Source organism: Solanum tuberosum, unplaced genomic scaffold (assembly GCF_000226075.1).
Source record: "Solanum tuberosum cultivar DM 1-3 516 R44 unplaced genomic scaffold, SolTub_3.0 scf00036, whole genome shotgun sequence".
NCBI classification, from domain to species: Eukaryota; Viridiplantae; Streptophyta; class Magnoliopsida; order Solanales; family Solanaceae; genus Solanum; species Solanum tuberosum.
Genome location: NW_006238960.1, coordinates 956,717 through 974,265, shown reverse-complemented (window position 1 = coordinate 974,265; position 17,549 = coordinate 956,717).

The following is a 17,549-nucleotide window of genomic DNA, read 5'->3' as shown; positions in this document are numbered from 1 at the left end:
CTTTTTTTCTTTTTAGTTATGTTTTGTCTATGAGGGTGAGCCCGGTAGTTTGTCTTGGCCCCCGCTAAGTACTCATGTTTAGAGGTGGTGTTGGACAAGTTGTGTATTATGCTTGAGCTTGACTCATCTATGGTATTTATGTATCATTCCTTTTTTTTTCTTGCTCCTTTAGTCCCGATTTCCCCCTTGATTATGCTTATCGCTTATGGTCATTTTAATTGCTTCCGCGACCAAGGATGTGTAATGATACGCTATGAGGCTTGTTTGGGGTTCCTTCGGGTTCCCCATTCGCCGGTCACGTCTAGGCCTTAGGCTTGGGTCATGACATCTCCCCACTAACCTTTGGGAGAATCTTAGAAGAATCTTGTCCAAAGGACCTCTCAAGAGAAGAATTTTCATCATCCCTCCTAACCATCTTTATCTCCTTCAACCTTTCTTCAAGTTTCTTTTGCTCAATTTCAAAGGCATACGCTACAAAAAGAGGGACATTCATATTATGCTCAAACATAGCCATATGACATTCTTTTACCACTAAATCTGACAATCCCGACACAAACTTACTCATTCCCGATTTGGGATTGGATACTAGAATTGGGACATACTTAGACAATTAAGTGAACCTCCATGCATATTCCTTAACACTCATATCACCTTGTTTAAGGTTGATGAAATCAAGAACCAAAGATTCTCTTATTTCTAAAGGGAAGAACCTATCTAGAAAAACACTCTTGAACCCTTCCCACTCTATAGGGCCCAATCCTACCGGTCTAGTTTCCTTCCATTGATCATACCATATTTGTGCAACCCCTTTTAGTTGACAAGAAGCTAACTCCACCTTTTCTATCAGAGTTACTATCATACGGTCTAACACCTTAGAGACCTCCTCCACAAACTCTTGATGATCTTCTCCCACTATGGAGCCATAAAACATAGGACGATACCACCCCAAGAACTCTCTCACCCTAGAAGCACCCAAACCCCTTATTGGATTTGCCGGAGTTACAACCTCTTTCTTGACTTGCACCGTCAAAGCTTGAGCCAACAATTGGATAGCGGACCTAAACTCCACATGAGTCACATTCTCCCCTATAGGGTCAATTGGAGCTTGGAGAAGAGCTTGGAGAGGAATCTCTTGCTCCACATTGTCTTCCTCTTTCCTTTCAACGTAAGCCCGTCCCCTAACTTAACTAACCTTAAAATAAATTTACTAAATTTCCCTAACCTTTGGCCGAATTGGACAGCGACACAGGTGGTGACTCACGAAACCCCACCCACGGACCGTGGGTGGCTCCACGAGCCGTGCTGGCAAGTCGTGGTTGGGTCTGGAGCTTGTCATCTAGGCCATTGACCTACGGAGAAAGTCCACGAGGCGTGGATGGACCTATGAGGCATAGGTCCAATCCGTAGGTCCCCAACATTTTGATAGATTTTGGTTTTTGGAAGCTTTGGAGGTTAGGCATTAGGATCCTCCTCAAGGACCCTTGGTTGGTCCTTGGGGAGTCGTACCTTGATATTTAACCCCTAAACCATTCAACCTAAGCTAGGGATATTAGTTAACAACTTCAAACCCCATATCAAACTCAATCACTCACTCGTTAGGCTCTAGTTCCACCTACTAGTTTTCCGGGTTGTTACACCAAGTGAGCCCTTGGCTTGCCTAATTTCACTATAAGCCACTCCATGGAGGCAGAACACTTGGCGATGGGGGAGGAACTTTGGCTAGGCGCCGAGTGGAACGACAAGCCCGACCTGGCTCGCCTAAATTTCCAGAACCTTGGGCCATGGAAATATGCCAATAGGTGAGGTAGTTCCACTTGGCTAACCGCCAAGTCACTCCGTGATGACTCTTCACTTCGCTGAGTTGGCTAATGGAGGAAATGTTTTCCCTTATCAAATTTGAGGTGTTACAGAAGGGAATCCTATTCCTATCACAACAACTCTATTCTAACACTATAAATAGGAATCCTCATAATTCAGAAAAGAGACTGAAAATTCTAAACAAGAAGCTAGAGAAAGATCGTGGATCAAACGCCATAATTTTTTCTATAAGCTAGAAGTTTAAGAATTCAAGCATTCAAGTTCAAGTATGATCAAGATCAAGACCATCGGATTCGAGAACAAGCTCGAAGACCTTGAATTCAAATAAAAGTCAAGATCAAGATAAATTTCAAGTTCATCGAAGATTCAAGAACAAACTTTAAAGCCCTTTTATCCAAGATCAAGTTTAAGAAAAATTCAAGATCAAGCTCAAGAGCCCTTGAATTTATATATGAAGGACGAATTCAGAGGTATCATAGAAATTGTAGCGATACTTTTCCATTTTTGATTATTTTTTCTTGACGCAGATTTTATTGTCTACAAAAAGTATTAAAATAGAATATCTAAGAAAATATATATCCAAAATATTACAAATAAAAGTATTACAAAAGAATATCTAGAAAAATCAGAGAGAGAAAGAAAAGTTGTTTAATGATCATCAGAAAATATTGCTCACTTCCTTTTTCCTTTTAGAAGACTCATTTTTATATTTTAACTGAAATATGTAGAGTTTGATTTAAATTATACATATAACATTCCAAGTTTTTATTTTTTCTATTAAATAATTATCAATTGTTTCAAAAGATGATTTAAAGGGTATTAGCGAGGAGATAATTGAATATTTCTTTATTTCTTACTTGATAGTATTGAATCAAATACAAAATAGCACATACTTTTTGTTAAATATTTGATATTAAATCATATAATTATTCCAAGTAGATTACTTCAAGGTTTCACGAAAAAAGAAATACAATACCAATTCAAATATGCTATAAGACATCTATGAATCATAAAATTAACTGAAGTCTTAACAAACAATGAGAATATGCAAACAACAACAACATGCGCCTTCATAAATAATTAATTTAAAAAGGATTGCTACTTAGCTTTCGTGATATGAAATGTTAATGACATTCAACTTTCATTGTATCTTGAAACTTTAATGTATTTTATGATAAAGTAATTTTGTGTACCATAAAAAAACTAATTAAAATATTTATTGGATTTTGACTTTATGTTTCTTGGTGTTTAATTTTAATATTTTAATAGTTATTATTAAGAAAATATCTTTGAATTCTAAAATTGTAAGTCATAACCATCTTTAAAATAGTAAGTATTAATTTAGATTGTAAACCTTTATTTCCCTTTTATTCTTTTTATCTTAGAGTTTGATTAGAAAATTCACTATTTACAGAGATATTTTAAAATTTTAGGACTCGTAGAAGAAACTGTAATCACCTCCAAAACTATTTATTATTAAAATCAAATTCTAAATCTTAGTCTTTCATTTTAATTAAAAAAATTAATCTTTCAATTAATTTTTGAATCACTACATTATAAATTTTTTGTTATTAAAGTCTAATATTCAAAAAATAATATCTATCTATCAAATAATATAATGAAATAAAATTTGAAATTATAGGATCTTATCATTTTATTGAATTTGTATGGGTTTTTATTCAATTAACAAAATACAAAATGATTTTATCATTGTTATCATGTTATGACAACACTCATGAATAAATCAATAATAAATAAGTTAAACACAAACTATAACCGTAATAAGAAGTTGCAATTGGTTTCAACTTCAAAAACATGTATTAATTAGGATATGTTATGGAACTTGTAGCACCTCGAATTTGAAAAGGAAGGAAAATGCAGTTTTTGGACTGGTATCAATGTCTACGAGTCCCACCTAGGGACCGTAGAAGCTTCTATAGGCCGTAGATGGCAACCGTAAGAATTGGGGAAAATAAATTTTTGAAGTAAAGTCCAGTACCCTTTATACAGTTCACCAAGATGATCTGTCAACCTTTGCATGAGTTGTAGATAGGTCTCGTAGGTTAGCCCTAGGTTTAGTGAAATTTTAAAGCTTAAAGTTGGTTTATACGGTTAGCATGTATGATTTGTAGGAAGACATACAAGTTGTACATGGGTTCTATCGAATGTTGGCCAAATTAAGAGTCTCTGATCACTTTATACGGTTGACCAATACGGTCCATTAGGTCCAAACAGTAGATGGTGGTAGGCAGTTATTTTAAGGGATTTTTGGTCTTTTGTCTAATCAAATAATGCCTAAACTATGTCGTTTAACCTTCTACTCTAAACCCTATATAATGTTTTTAATCCCAAAACTAACTAATTTTCAACTCATTCACCAAATTCCCTAAAACTGACCAAAGTCATAATCCTAAATTCTCTCAAGTCTAATGAAGACGAAGAGCTAGGATTCAACTACAAGTCTCCAATCCTCCAATCTTTGTGGGGTTTTGACATCAAGGTATGGTAGTATCCACCTATGGAGTCCTTTCTTACATAGGGTTCCTAAATTTCTCAATTTTACAGGTTAGATTCTCCAGTTGAAGTTAGGGCTTTATTCAATCTTCATGGGTTCTTTTATTTATGATCCAATTGACTGTTTTTTATCTTCTTCTATTTTGGATGAATTGAAGTAATTACATGTTCTTAAGTTAAATTCACATGAACCCATGCATGATCCATTATTTCTAGACTATGATCATATGATGAAGCTTATGACCTATGAAAGGTGAATTTATGAAGATATGCATGTTCTTTTTATGAAATTGATAAATAATTTAAGGTTTCCTTGAGAATAAAGCATTGATATTGTTGTTGTTGTTGTGAAATGATCTCTCATATACTACTAAGAACATGATTGTGAAAAGATTTATCACATAAATTATTCATAAGGTTGAAAGGTTTTCTTACCTAAGTTGAATCAGGATTAAGAAGTCATTCTGAATGAACTCTAGCTTGGATTGGTTACTAATTGTGCCTTTCCATGGATAATAAGACAACTGAAGATTAATAACTATTTCATGGGATTTATTCTTAGAACCGAGTTGACTAGCGGCGATTACCCCAGTCTCATAACTATGTGCCACCATAGATTTGTCTTAGATAGACATTAACTAGTGGATCCACTTTAGCACAAGTGTATGGTTCTTACCTTGTGAAGTAAGGACATCTTTTTTCGGTGTGGGATAAGCAGTGGATGTCATGTTATAGCTCAAATGGTCTATGTCGATTAAAGGCAAACTTCCCACAATAATGAACTAAGTTTACTTTCTAAATTATCTCACATGTGTTTTATCAAAGGTTTAGCTTGCATTAACCATGATATGACTTATGATTTCTAACATGTTATTTTATGATTTTGTTTGGTCATTCCATGTCATATAAAGTCCTTTTTGCATGATTTTATAGCTCTTATGCATCGCTAGCATACTTGGTACATTTAATGTACTAATGCATACTTCTACCTACATTATTTTACTAATGTAGGGTCCAACACTCCTTTTCCCCATACTCGTGGCTAGTTGATGCATTTACACTTTTGAAGATTGGGGAGTCCTCATGATCCGAGGGCCATGATTCTTTTATTGCTTTTATCTCATTTCAATTTTTAGACTTTATTTGATGTATGCGTTACATCCCAATTACTTTCCTTATGATGTAATAGATGACTTTGAGACTTATGTTTAGACTTCCGCTTATTACAAAACTCCTTTGTATAAAATGTTATCTTCTGAACTTTTTACTTCTATTATCTTGTATGATGTATGCTAAGTGGCTTGTATAGGTCCCCTCGGGATTCTCTATGCTATGTTACGCTAGAGTCTACTTTGAGTCGTGACAAATGATGCTTATCGTGACCAACGACACTAACCTACGGTACGAGTGTCTACGATCGTTGATAATATAGTAACCCAACCAAGGATTGGGGTTGTGTCCCAAGGGACTGGTTTTTGAGAATTAATAGAAAAATAAAATTAAGTTTTAACTAGTCGTAGCTAAAGACATTAACGATTAAAAATTAATGCAAATTAAAAGGGGTGACACAAAGGTGTCAAATATCAATTTGGGGTTTTGTCACAGGTAGTAAAAACAACAAGAAAATCAAGTATGGGGACAAGTTCTTGGGGTGTGACCGCAATATATATTGATATAAATCATTGGGTACATCCGTACATGCTTTCGATAGGAAATTTGCAAGATAATAGTGACTAGGCTAAGCTTTAGATGGAAATAAGTTCCCTCTCGGGCAACTTACCCTGTTTCAAATGGGTTCCTCTCGGACACCCATTTGCTGCATGAAGGCCAGCCTACGCCTTACCCCACTCACTCTCTCGAGCTAAGTGTTAGGATATGGGACTAGGGATCACCCTCTCGGGCTAAATCTCATGTCGACCCACTCCTTAGGCCATTTGTCTAGCGGTCTTGGTTTCGCGACCTCACTCTCGAACAAGCCGAAAACACATGGGTGATTTTGTATTTACAACTACTAACCCATTAAATTAAACTACAACTACTAGGTGAAATCACCATCAAAATACATCTAACCTATCAACAATCAAAACCCAACAATGATATCAACACATATTTGCTAAATCACACCCCAAGAATGGGGGTTTTTAGCCACACATCAAGAAATAAGAAATTATACCTAAAATGATAGAGAAATCAAATGTGTATAACAAATTAAACCTTAATACAAGCAAATGAAGAAGAATGGAGAAGACCCACTTCCAATTTGGGGAAGATGAAGTCCTTCTCTCTTCAAGTCTCCCAAAAACCCTCTCCAAACTTGAGAGAAGATACCAAAAAAAAAAAAAAATTATTCTGAGAGTAAAAATTATAATAATGATCGGATCTTCTTAAACCTAATAAAGAACTAGTATTTATAGTTTCATAAAATAGTGCTGCGGCGGATCGTTTGGCGAGGTAAGTGGGAATCGCCAATCACGGCGATTCGCCCATCATCTGGTTCGTCGCCCTTCTATGCTTGCCTACAATATCTTTGCATCCTGGAACATTGGGCAATATATTTCTACTTCACGGAACTGATCGGCGATATGCCGAATGCTCCTTTCATCGCCTTTTTGATCCTCTTCCTTTAGGGCTTCGCGTATTGGAACAAGGGGCAAAGTATGTCCAGTCGGTGATTCGCCAAGTGTGCTTGGTGATGCTCAGGCTTCAGTTTCTTCATTCTCTTCAGTCTTTTTGTTCCTTTTTGCACCTAATTAAGTGTCTATGATTCCATTAAAACTTCAAATACCTAAAACTTGAGAGTTTTCATCAGATATTGAGAAAAAATACGCATTTGAGGACACTATTTTTATTAATATAAAGCCCTAAATGAGTCCTATATGAGGACTCATCAACACCCCTAACTTAAAATTTTTCTTGTCCTCAAGTAAAACTCAAGTTCAGCCGTTCAAATAAGATGTCTCAAACAGTGCTACACAAGACTCAACCATGAACATATGCAACAAGACTCAAACTACTCATGCAAAGATCAATTGTGTACTCAAAGATTCAAGTTGTGACACACCATTATTAAAGATTCTCAAGCTCGCAATACTTGCTACTAATGCAAGTTCAAGCTTAACAAAAGCATTCCAATGCTCTCACACAAATGATGATTCCATAATCACACACAAAGGTCTAATCATTTAAAGCTCAGGAATTAGATGCAACGCTAACACTCAAAAAGAGGAACAAAATGCCTGCTTTCACCCATATGTTTGCCCTTATTGTCCAATCAACCTTCAGTTCAGCTCACACAAGATCAAAAAGGTCTTTACAAGGCTTGTAATGGGGCTGAGTGCAAATGTATGGTCATTTAGGCTCAGATACTTTCATCCTCATGAGATGTGGTGCTCTCAACACATCCTTCTTTTCTTCCTTCATCATTTTTTCTTCTAGTGCTTTATAGTCATCTTATTATTCACTTCCCATGGATTGCTTGGAAACCCAATCTCTTTCGCACTTTATTTCACAGCTTTCTTTTTAATATCTTTTGTTTTTTCTTTCTTTTTCTTTTTTTTTATATGGAGGGTTTCTATTTTGATTTGCAATACCATGGGTTAAGAGAGACTTCTTCTTGCACTTCTTGATTTCTTCCTTTTCCTTTTCACCACACCCCCAACTTAGGCTTTTGGTCTAGGTTGTCTATTCACTTAAACACATCTCAAGAGGATTCTACGTAATGGATTAAGAGAGGTCTAAGTTTTCATCAAGTTTCTTCGAAAGAAGGATAGGCTTAAAGGGTGCTCAAGAGAGGTTCACACGCTCACAGGGTAGGCCACAAAAGAGGTATATGTCAAATTGGCTCACAATCTTCAAAAGTTGCCTAAGATCATCTCAAGAGCAAGCCTTACTTAATCAATCGGACTAACGGGGTAAATTCTAGGTGTATTCATGCATGGTTCAAAATAAGCTCATCACAGAAGGCATCGACACTAAAGTCAAACAAGACTACACACTTTTGCTAGTATGCAATGGTCATCACACGAGAATCAATTTGATACATGGCTAATCACACGAGATATTTGTGTTTTTGTGTACATTTGGGTTGTCTGTTCCTTTTAATTTTAGCTTATATTGCTTTTCGTTTACCCAAATGTACACAAAAACACAAATATCCATAACAACCAAACAAAGGTGAGCATCACCTCACCACAATAAAAGGCGTTTGTCCTCAAATATAATTTATAAGTATCTAACAGTTAAGGTAAAGAAAGAACAGAGAAAGAGATAAAAAGGGGATCCTGTCTACACGCTTGCTCCATCTGTCGGAGTATTGTTGCCCGATGCGTTAGCCTGAAATTCGACAATGGTCCTCGGGTTGTCATTGTGGTTCTCATTGTGTTCATTTGCCTTAGCTTCTGCAGTGATGTTAGCAACAACCATTCAGTCCCCGTCATGGCTCGCCAAAAAAGAGTTTATAGCCGTGTAGACTCCGCATTTCCACGAAGGAATAGTGGGATCAATGGGGACCCTTTTGTTGGAGCTTGTTTTCTTACTTTCTCTTCTCTCTTTTGCCAATTCTACTATCTTTTCGTTTCTTTTGAAATCTCTTGCTCTTACATGTCGGGGTGGCATATCTCTCCCTGCGACCTTCAGTCTAACCATTTCTGTAAAAGACTTCGAGCCAAAGTTAGACAGTATTTAAACAGGGGCAGGGGAGTCCTGGGTGTAGAATTGCATCACCAAAATAGTTGGTAAACTGCATATCCATTTAAGCGCTTCGCTGAAAATGATGCATAAATGGTACAAGGGTGCAGACAAAGGGGTAGATAAGAAGGCTTTCAGTGAGTCGCTGAGTGTGCTTGGAGACATTAGACTTACCGCCGAAAGTAACAGATTAATCAATACAAGCAACATTCAATTAAAGGAGAAATAAGGACGTTAGGTGAACCGCCGAGTAGTTCGGCCAGCTCGATTCAGCTCGCCAAACTACCCAACCTGTCTATTTTAAAACCATTTCTTACAAATTCAACCCCACAACCCCTGATAACGCAATCAAAACATGCATACATGAAATTTACACAAAACCCATACTTCCCATCACCCCGGACTACTCAGACTTCTTTCGGTTTTGCCAACTTTGGCCATTTAACTACGATTACCCTTAAGAATGTTGTCACTCATTCCCTCATTGAGCAATACCCAATCAACCTAACATCAAGTATGCAACACCCATTTCGAGTTCATTCAAAATCATAACACAAGCACTAAAGCGTTCGATTATTAAGACAATTTAGGCAAAGGTTTCGACTTGAAAAGAGCATCACGACAACCTATGACTATCAGAGAGAGCCAGCACACGTCAACCTGATACTACAATTGCAAAAGAGTTCAAAAGCTTTTTTAAAATAAATAAATTCAGGGTTTTAAAGACTAACCTTTAATGCCGATCAAATTGTTTTTGAAACGCTAAGCAGCAAAGGAATCCAACCCCAAGCACTAATTATCGACTACAATACTAAAGGCAAGCAATAATCTAGAAAATATTACCTTGATGTGAAGTTGAAAAGTTTAAAAGGAGGGAGAGTCGGAAAATTTAAAATTTTTGAGATTTTTGGCACTTTATAGCCGTTCAGTTCTTATCCATTCGGCGATGTTAGTCAACTCGCCGACCCACTCAGCGGTCTGCTGAGTGGTCATTTATCCCGCCCTTTATTCAAAATCTGCAATTTTCTGGGGGTGAGATCAGCGGTCTGCATTGAAATTGCCAAGCAGGTTGGCGATGCGCCGAGCTGCTTTTCAAGTTCACCGAGTTTTACAGGCTCTATACAATTCTTGTATTGAGCCAAACAGCGGATCCAGTCGGGCTCGCCGACCTGTTTAGCGACTTGCGGAATGGACTTTCTGCTCGTCAACCTGAGATTTTCCACACTTTCCTCGGTTTATCTCCAACATCAACACACCATTATTTATAAAAGTAAAATCCTAAATTTTTACGACCTTGGGTTGCCTCCCAAGAAGAGCGTTATTTAACATCGTGGCTTGATGTGAGCTATCAGTCAAGCTTCATTATTGGGGTTTGACCTAAGGCCATTAGGCAACCCTTATTAGCTGCTAGGGAAGAGATGCGACAATGCGTGGTCTAATAGGTCTTCAATCACCTTGATTAATCTCGAGTGAGAACCAATCATTAGTTTCAGCGCCTTCATGCTCTCCTTCATCGCCTCTAACATTCTATCTTACTCATGATGCTTTTGGAGAATGATCAATAACGTATCATTGATACGATTTTTGCTTGCTGGCTGGGAGCTGTATGAGCGGTAACGTCCATGTACGGCTCCGTGAGAAGGGTGCTTAAAAGAACGCAGCAGCGAGGGACAACCTGCCCATACAGCCAGCGGGGAGGATGGCAGTACTGGCAAAGACCGTCTGGCGAAAATGCCGCATGCACGAAGCGTGGTAGGCCTGCGCCGGGGGAGCATACCATAGGGAGGAAAGGGAGCCCGGACGGTGGAAGAGCCAGAGGATCATCACTCCTAGATATTTCTTGCTCATGAGGAAGCGACTGCTTCCCTTGGAGTTTGTACCTGTTTTCCACCTCTTTTATTTTGGTGGCCAAGTCGTTCAGTTGAGATACCAGCGCCTTTAACTTGGAGTCACCCTCGACGCTTTGATTTATCTCAATAGACTTGCCACCCCTTCCCTTAGGAATTCTAAGGTACCTTCACACACACACAACTAAAAAAAAAAACAAATCTAACAGTAAAATTAGTAAAATTAGTAAAACTACACTAAAAAGAACAAAAAGCTCTAGTTAACTACATTTTCAAGTGACACCAATCCACAGAAGCGGAGCCATTTTGGTGATTATCGTGACCAACCACACTAACCTACGGTACGAGTGTCTACGATCGTCGATAATATAGTAACCCAACCAAGGGTTGGGGTCGTGTCCCAAGGGAGTGGTTTTTGAGAATTAATAGACAAATAAAATTAAGTTCTAACTAGTCGTAGCTAAAGACATTAACGATTAAAAACATTGTAAATTAAAAGGGGTGACACAAAGGTGTCAAATATCAAATGGGGGTTTTGTCACAAGTAGTAAAAACAACAAAAATATCAAGAAAATGAAATATGGGGACAAGTTCTTGGGGTGTAACCGCAATATATATTGATATAAATCGTTGGGTACATGCTTTTGATAGTAAATTTGCAAGATATTAGTTACTAGGCTAAGCTTTAAATGGAAATAAGTTTCCTCTCGGGCAACTTACCCCGTTTCAAATGGGTTGCTCTCAGACACCCACTTGCCGCATGAAGTCCAGCCTACGCCTTACCCCACTCACTCTCTCGAGCTGAGTGTTAGGATATATGACTAGGGCTAACCCTCGGGGCTGAACCTCATGTCATCCCACTCTTTAGGCCATCAGTCTAACAGTCTTGGTTTTGCGACCTCTCTTTTGAGCAAGCCGAAAACACATAGGTGGTTTTGTATTTGCAACTACAAACCCATTAATTAAAATACAACTACTAGGTGAAATCACCATTAAAATACATCTAACCTATCAGCAAGCAAAACCCAACAATGATATCAACACATATTTGCTAAATCACACCCCAAGAATGGGGTTTTTAGGCCACACATCAAGAAATAAGAAATTATACCTAAAATGATAGAGATATCAAATAGGTATAAGAAATTAAACCTTAATATAAGCAAAGGAAGAAGAATCGAGAAGACCCACTTCCAATTTAGGGAAGATGAACTCCTTCGCTCTTCAAGTCACCCAAAAACCCTCTCCAAACTTGAGAGAAAATACCAAAAAATAAACTAATATTCTGATAGTAAAAATTATAACAATGTTCGGATCTTCTTAAAACTAAAAAAGAGCTAGTATTTATAGTTTCAGAAAATAGTGTTGCGGCAGATCGTTCGGTGAGGTAAGTGGGAATCACCGATCGACTTGGCGATTCACCCATCGTCTGGTTCATTGCCCTTCTGTGCTTGCCTATAACATATTTGCATCCTGGACCATTGGGCAGTATATTTCTACTTCGCAAAACTGATTGGCGATACGCCGAATGCTCTATTCATCGCCTTTTTGATCCTCTTCCTTTAGGGCTTCGTGTACTGGAACAAGGGGCAAAGTATGTCCAGTCGGTGATTCGCCAAGTGTGCTTGGTGATGCTCAGGCTTCAGTTTCTTCGTTCTCTTCAGTCTTTTCTTTCCTTTTTGCACCTAATTAAGTGTCTATGATTCCATTAAAACTTCAAATACCTGAAACTTGAGAGTTTTCAACAGATATTGAGAGAAAATACTCATTTCAGGACACTATTTCTATTAAAATAAAGCCCTAAATGAGTCAAATCTAAGGACTCATCAACAAACTTGGTATTTAGAGAACAAGGTTTATTTTAATACCCCATATTCAAAAAGGCCAAAATTACAACTTTACAGATATTGCAGGTGCCAGCCACGGAGGCCAACAATGACCCGTGGGTTGATCCATGAACCGTAGGTAGGTTCGTAGCTTGGCTACCCTACAAAGTGATTTGAGGCCAAGGAACACGGCTCTACCTACGGATTGCAGGTTAGCCCAGAGTCTGTGGTCAGGGTTCTTGATTCACTATCCAAATAGTGGTTTCTTACCACTATCGACGGTCATGCAAGATGGATTGTAGGTCAGTCAACGGTTTGTCGATGAATGTCTGTAGGTCAGGGTCCTTTTTCAAAAATCTATGAACCTATTGATTTTCCACCAGGATGGATCGTAGTTCAGACCACGGTCCGTCGACGGAGGTTCGTCGGTCGGGGGCTGGGAGTTATTTTCAGCGTTAGGTGGGTCTTTTCCTAATTAATTAAATCCTATACTATGTCATTTTGCCTAAGTCTAGGACCCCTATATAGCCCTTGTTACCCCCAAATTAAACCCATTTACTTCATTCTTCCAAATTCCCAAAAGAAGATCAATTCTCCTCCCAAATATTCTCTATCTAGAAACTTGAAGACGAAGAAAAAAGATTCATCTAGGGTTTCCAGGCAAGGTTTCAATTCCTCCATTGAAGGCTAGCATTTTTACTTGAGGTATGGTAGTTTTCATCCATGAATCTCTTTTATTTATGGAGTCCCCAAATTCCTCTATTTCGAAAGGTAAAATTCCCCAATTAGCTAGGGTTTTCTTCAATTACCATGGGTTCTCTTGATTATTGATCTTAATGATTGAATTATGTTTAAATATGCATGAATTGATTATTTACAATTCTTTTATGACGTTTTCCCATACGAACCCATGAAACCCCCATGTTTTCCAAGTTGTGATCATATGATGTCGGCTGTTGATTATGAAAGATGAGTTTTTATGAATTAATGCATGAAGTGATAGAATCACATGAATTTATGATATAATACCTATCTAATCCTTGATTTCTAGATTTGGTGATTGAAAGTAAGCTTTGAACCTTGAAAGGGCAAACTATGAGTTTATGCATGATCTTAAGAAACCTATGTAAATGTTTAAGGGTGCTTTGAGAGTAAAGTGTCAATGATGATGTTTGATGTTGTGTTGTGAAAGGATATTCTCATAAACGCATAGTAGCATGATGTGAAAGGTTTACTTACATAACAAGGATTCTTAGGTTGAAAGGCTATTCTCACCTAATTGAATCAAAGAGTAAGAGTTATCCTAATGAAACTAGCTTGTATTGGTTTTCCAAGGACACCTTTCCATGGATAATGAGAATAAGTAATAAATGACTATTCCATGAGAATTATTCTTAGCACCGAGAGGATATTGATGTCAGATGGAAGCTCTCCCGTTTGTAGTGGTCGGGTTTCTAGAAGTAGTCTCTTGAGATGAAAGCTCCCCCGTTAGTAGAGGCTGGGTTTCTAGTAACAATATTCTTTTCCCTTAAACTATGTGACCCTGTAGGATGATTATCTAGTTGATCCACTTAAGCTAGAAGTTCATGGTTCTACTTTAGGCAAGTAGAATAACCATTTTCAGTGTGGGAGACACTAGGGATCATGTTATAGCTCACATGGTCTCTATGTCGGTTAAGGCTAATTTTCCCTCAACAAAACTAAAAGTGAAGTAAGGTTACTCAAGGAGTATCTCATATGTATTCAAAGATTTAAAGATGAATTAGCTTGCATTGACCATGATGTTATGACCTATGTTTTCTAACCTTCTTATATCATGTTTTACTTGGTCAATTGCATCTCATGAAATGAAATGTCCCTTTTAGCATGTTTTAAATGTTTTTATGCATAGCTATCATACTTGGTACATTATTTTGTACTAACGCATACTCTTGTCTACATTTTTTCCAAATGTAGGGTCCGACAGACAAGTTTCCTAGTCTCGTACCCAGTGGTGATTCTTGTGATTTCCCGAGCTTGATGAGTCCTCACGCTTCGAGGATGGAGTTTTATTGATTCACTTTCTTTCCATGAATTTTCCATTTTGGACATGATGTATGGGCTAGGCCCAATTTCATTCTATCGTATTAGATGGCTATGATGAGACATGAGTTCTAGAATTCTGCTTTTTTTTATATAATGTTTTGGACTTGGACTATTGTTGTAACACCCCATAGTTTAGAAGGACAACTAGCGCTAAGTTAAATGGCTACAAGTCAAGACTATAGGGCATGAACCAAGGCAAAGGGGCAAGAGCGAAGGCTGCCCCAAGCTACCCAAGCACTGCCCCATGACTACGAAAGCCTTCACAGCTCGTGATTGCCACCACGACTCGTAATGCAACCCATAGTGGTGAGGCAGTAGCTGTCACGCCCCGACCTATCCTCGAAATGTGGACACGGGACGTAGGACCACATGTGATCCCAAGCTAACCGTGCTGGCATGATCATAAGCATACTAAATATAAACTGAATAATAGAAACTGTGCGGAAGCTATAATCATTAATAAAATGAAAAGATGGGGAATACCCATATACTACTAATGAGTTTAATACAAGTAACTTATTAACTCAATACTAGGCTAAATCTATCTATGTCTGAAAATAGCCTCTAACTGACTAGAAATGTTGGGACAGGCCCCAGCTAAGTCTAGCAAAACTGAAACTAAACGACTAAAAAAATACTGAAAGAAACTCATGAATATTGTCCTCGGAGAATGTGGACTCACCACTGATTCTGCTGAACTGGAGATCAGGAACCAATCTAAGTGTGATCTGGATGCTGAGAACCTGAACCTACATCACGAGAAGATGTAGGGCAGAGTATGCATCAGTACTTGGAAGGTACTGAGCATGCATGATAGAATACATCTGAAATAATATATAACTGAACAAAGTAAATAAGCAATGATATAATCTGAACATGATATAGATACTGAATGTTGAGAAAACTGAATGCAGTGACCAATTTTATAAGATGCTGAAACTGAATACTGGATATACTGATAAATAGGTCAATGCAATAGAATCTGACTGAACTGTGGGAGCTACTAATAATCGATATAAACCACATGAGCTAAATGTGGAGTCCGATGTATACTCCCCATCGAGAGGACCCCAATATACCCTGTCAGAGGTATAGAGGCATGCTGGCATGATCACTAATATGATGCCCACATAGGGGACTTACAACGTACATGGCTAGTAGTTCTAGGACTATTTGGGTACGCTGAACCCTAGTCCAACTTGGTATTATGCTACTCCCAATGTATTAATTAATGAACACATTATGACTGAATTTCTGTAAGTTACTGGATCGCTCAAACTGAACATGCAAACTGAGAATGCAACAATTAAACTGACATTGATGCAATAATAATTGAGGCATGTATAACTGAATAACTAAAATATCTGACCTAGCATGTGTAATTTAAGAACTAAAGAAATACATAGCTAGGGTTCTAGAATTCATGCATTAAACTGAATATTAACGTATTAATCTGATTTGGATCATTCTAACAGCTAAGAACCCAACAATTCTAACATTCAAGAAACCCTAGGTCTAGTCATAATAAGGGAATCAAGAAACTGACTGAAAACTAGGGACCTATTGGTGAAAGGAACCCACTAGTGAAATCCCACATACCTGGTGATGAATTCCATGGAGAAATCCCTTGATTTTTGGGCTGGAACTGAAGAAAACTTGTTGCGGTCTTGGAGTTTGTTCTGGTCGACTTTTACTCCTCTCTTGCTTCTAATTTTCTAAGTTTTGATTAATGATTTGACTTAGGTAAGTTCTAGTTATGTTTCTAGGCTAACACTAATCAAAACCACGTTGTTTCGGGTTAAAACGATGTAGTTTAGGGGTCCAACGAAAAAAGAAAAGACCAAAAGACTCCTGACTTAAACTGCTGACGGGGCTGACCACGACCACCTTCACGGACCATTAAAGGGACCACAGACCGTGAAGTGGGTCGTGGTCTTCACTTGGTGACTACTGAGCTGAGGATCTGTCTCACGAGCCTTACCACGGCCCCTGTGAGGGACCACAGACCGTGAAGGTCTTCGTGGTCCTCACTTGGGCTGAGGTCTGGTGGCTCAGGATTTAGAGGGCTACTAGTAAGGCTTCAGAGACACCCCCACCTCCCATCTTCAGGACCACGGACTGTGAAGGCCCCTGTGGTCCTCACTTGGGCGAGGGGTGTCTGAGGGCTAGGCTAGAGAGGTTACTGCCAAGATGTCACAGACGCCACCACGGCCCGTCGTCAAGGCCATAGACTGTGAAGGTGCCCGTGGTCTGACGTCTGGGCCTGGTGACTTCCAAGTCATGACCACGGGAAAGTCAACGGACCGTGGGACCTATCACGGTCCGTGAACCCTACCGTGGTTCACTGCTTATGGTAAGTTTTGTAAAATTTTTATTTTTTTTCCTAGTTCTGGTTTTCGAGGTGTTACAGTAGATGACCAAGGCTGCCCCATGTTTGGATCACCTTCACGAGCCACTTCACGACTAGTGGTGAAGACCACAACTCGTGGTGATGCCTTCACCTCTTGGTGGCCAAGCCAAGGTGGCCAAGGTGGCCAAGCTAATGGTCCAAGACCACGAGCAGGACCACGGTCAGTGGTGAGGACCACGGCTCGTGGTGCCTCTCATGATTCCAAAGTCATGGGTTCCTTTTATAAACAATTCTAATGTTTAAATTATGGTATATTACGTATGAATTGATGTTTTCCCTATGTTTTTATGATGAATTCCCCAAGAACCCATGAAATTCCCATATTTCTCAAAGTTGATGCTATGATGTGGGTCTTTATTGGTG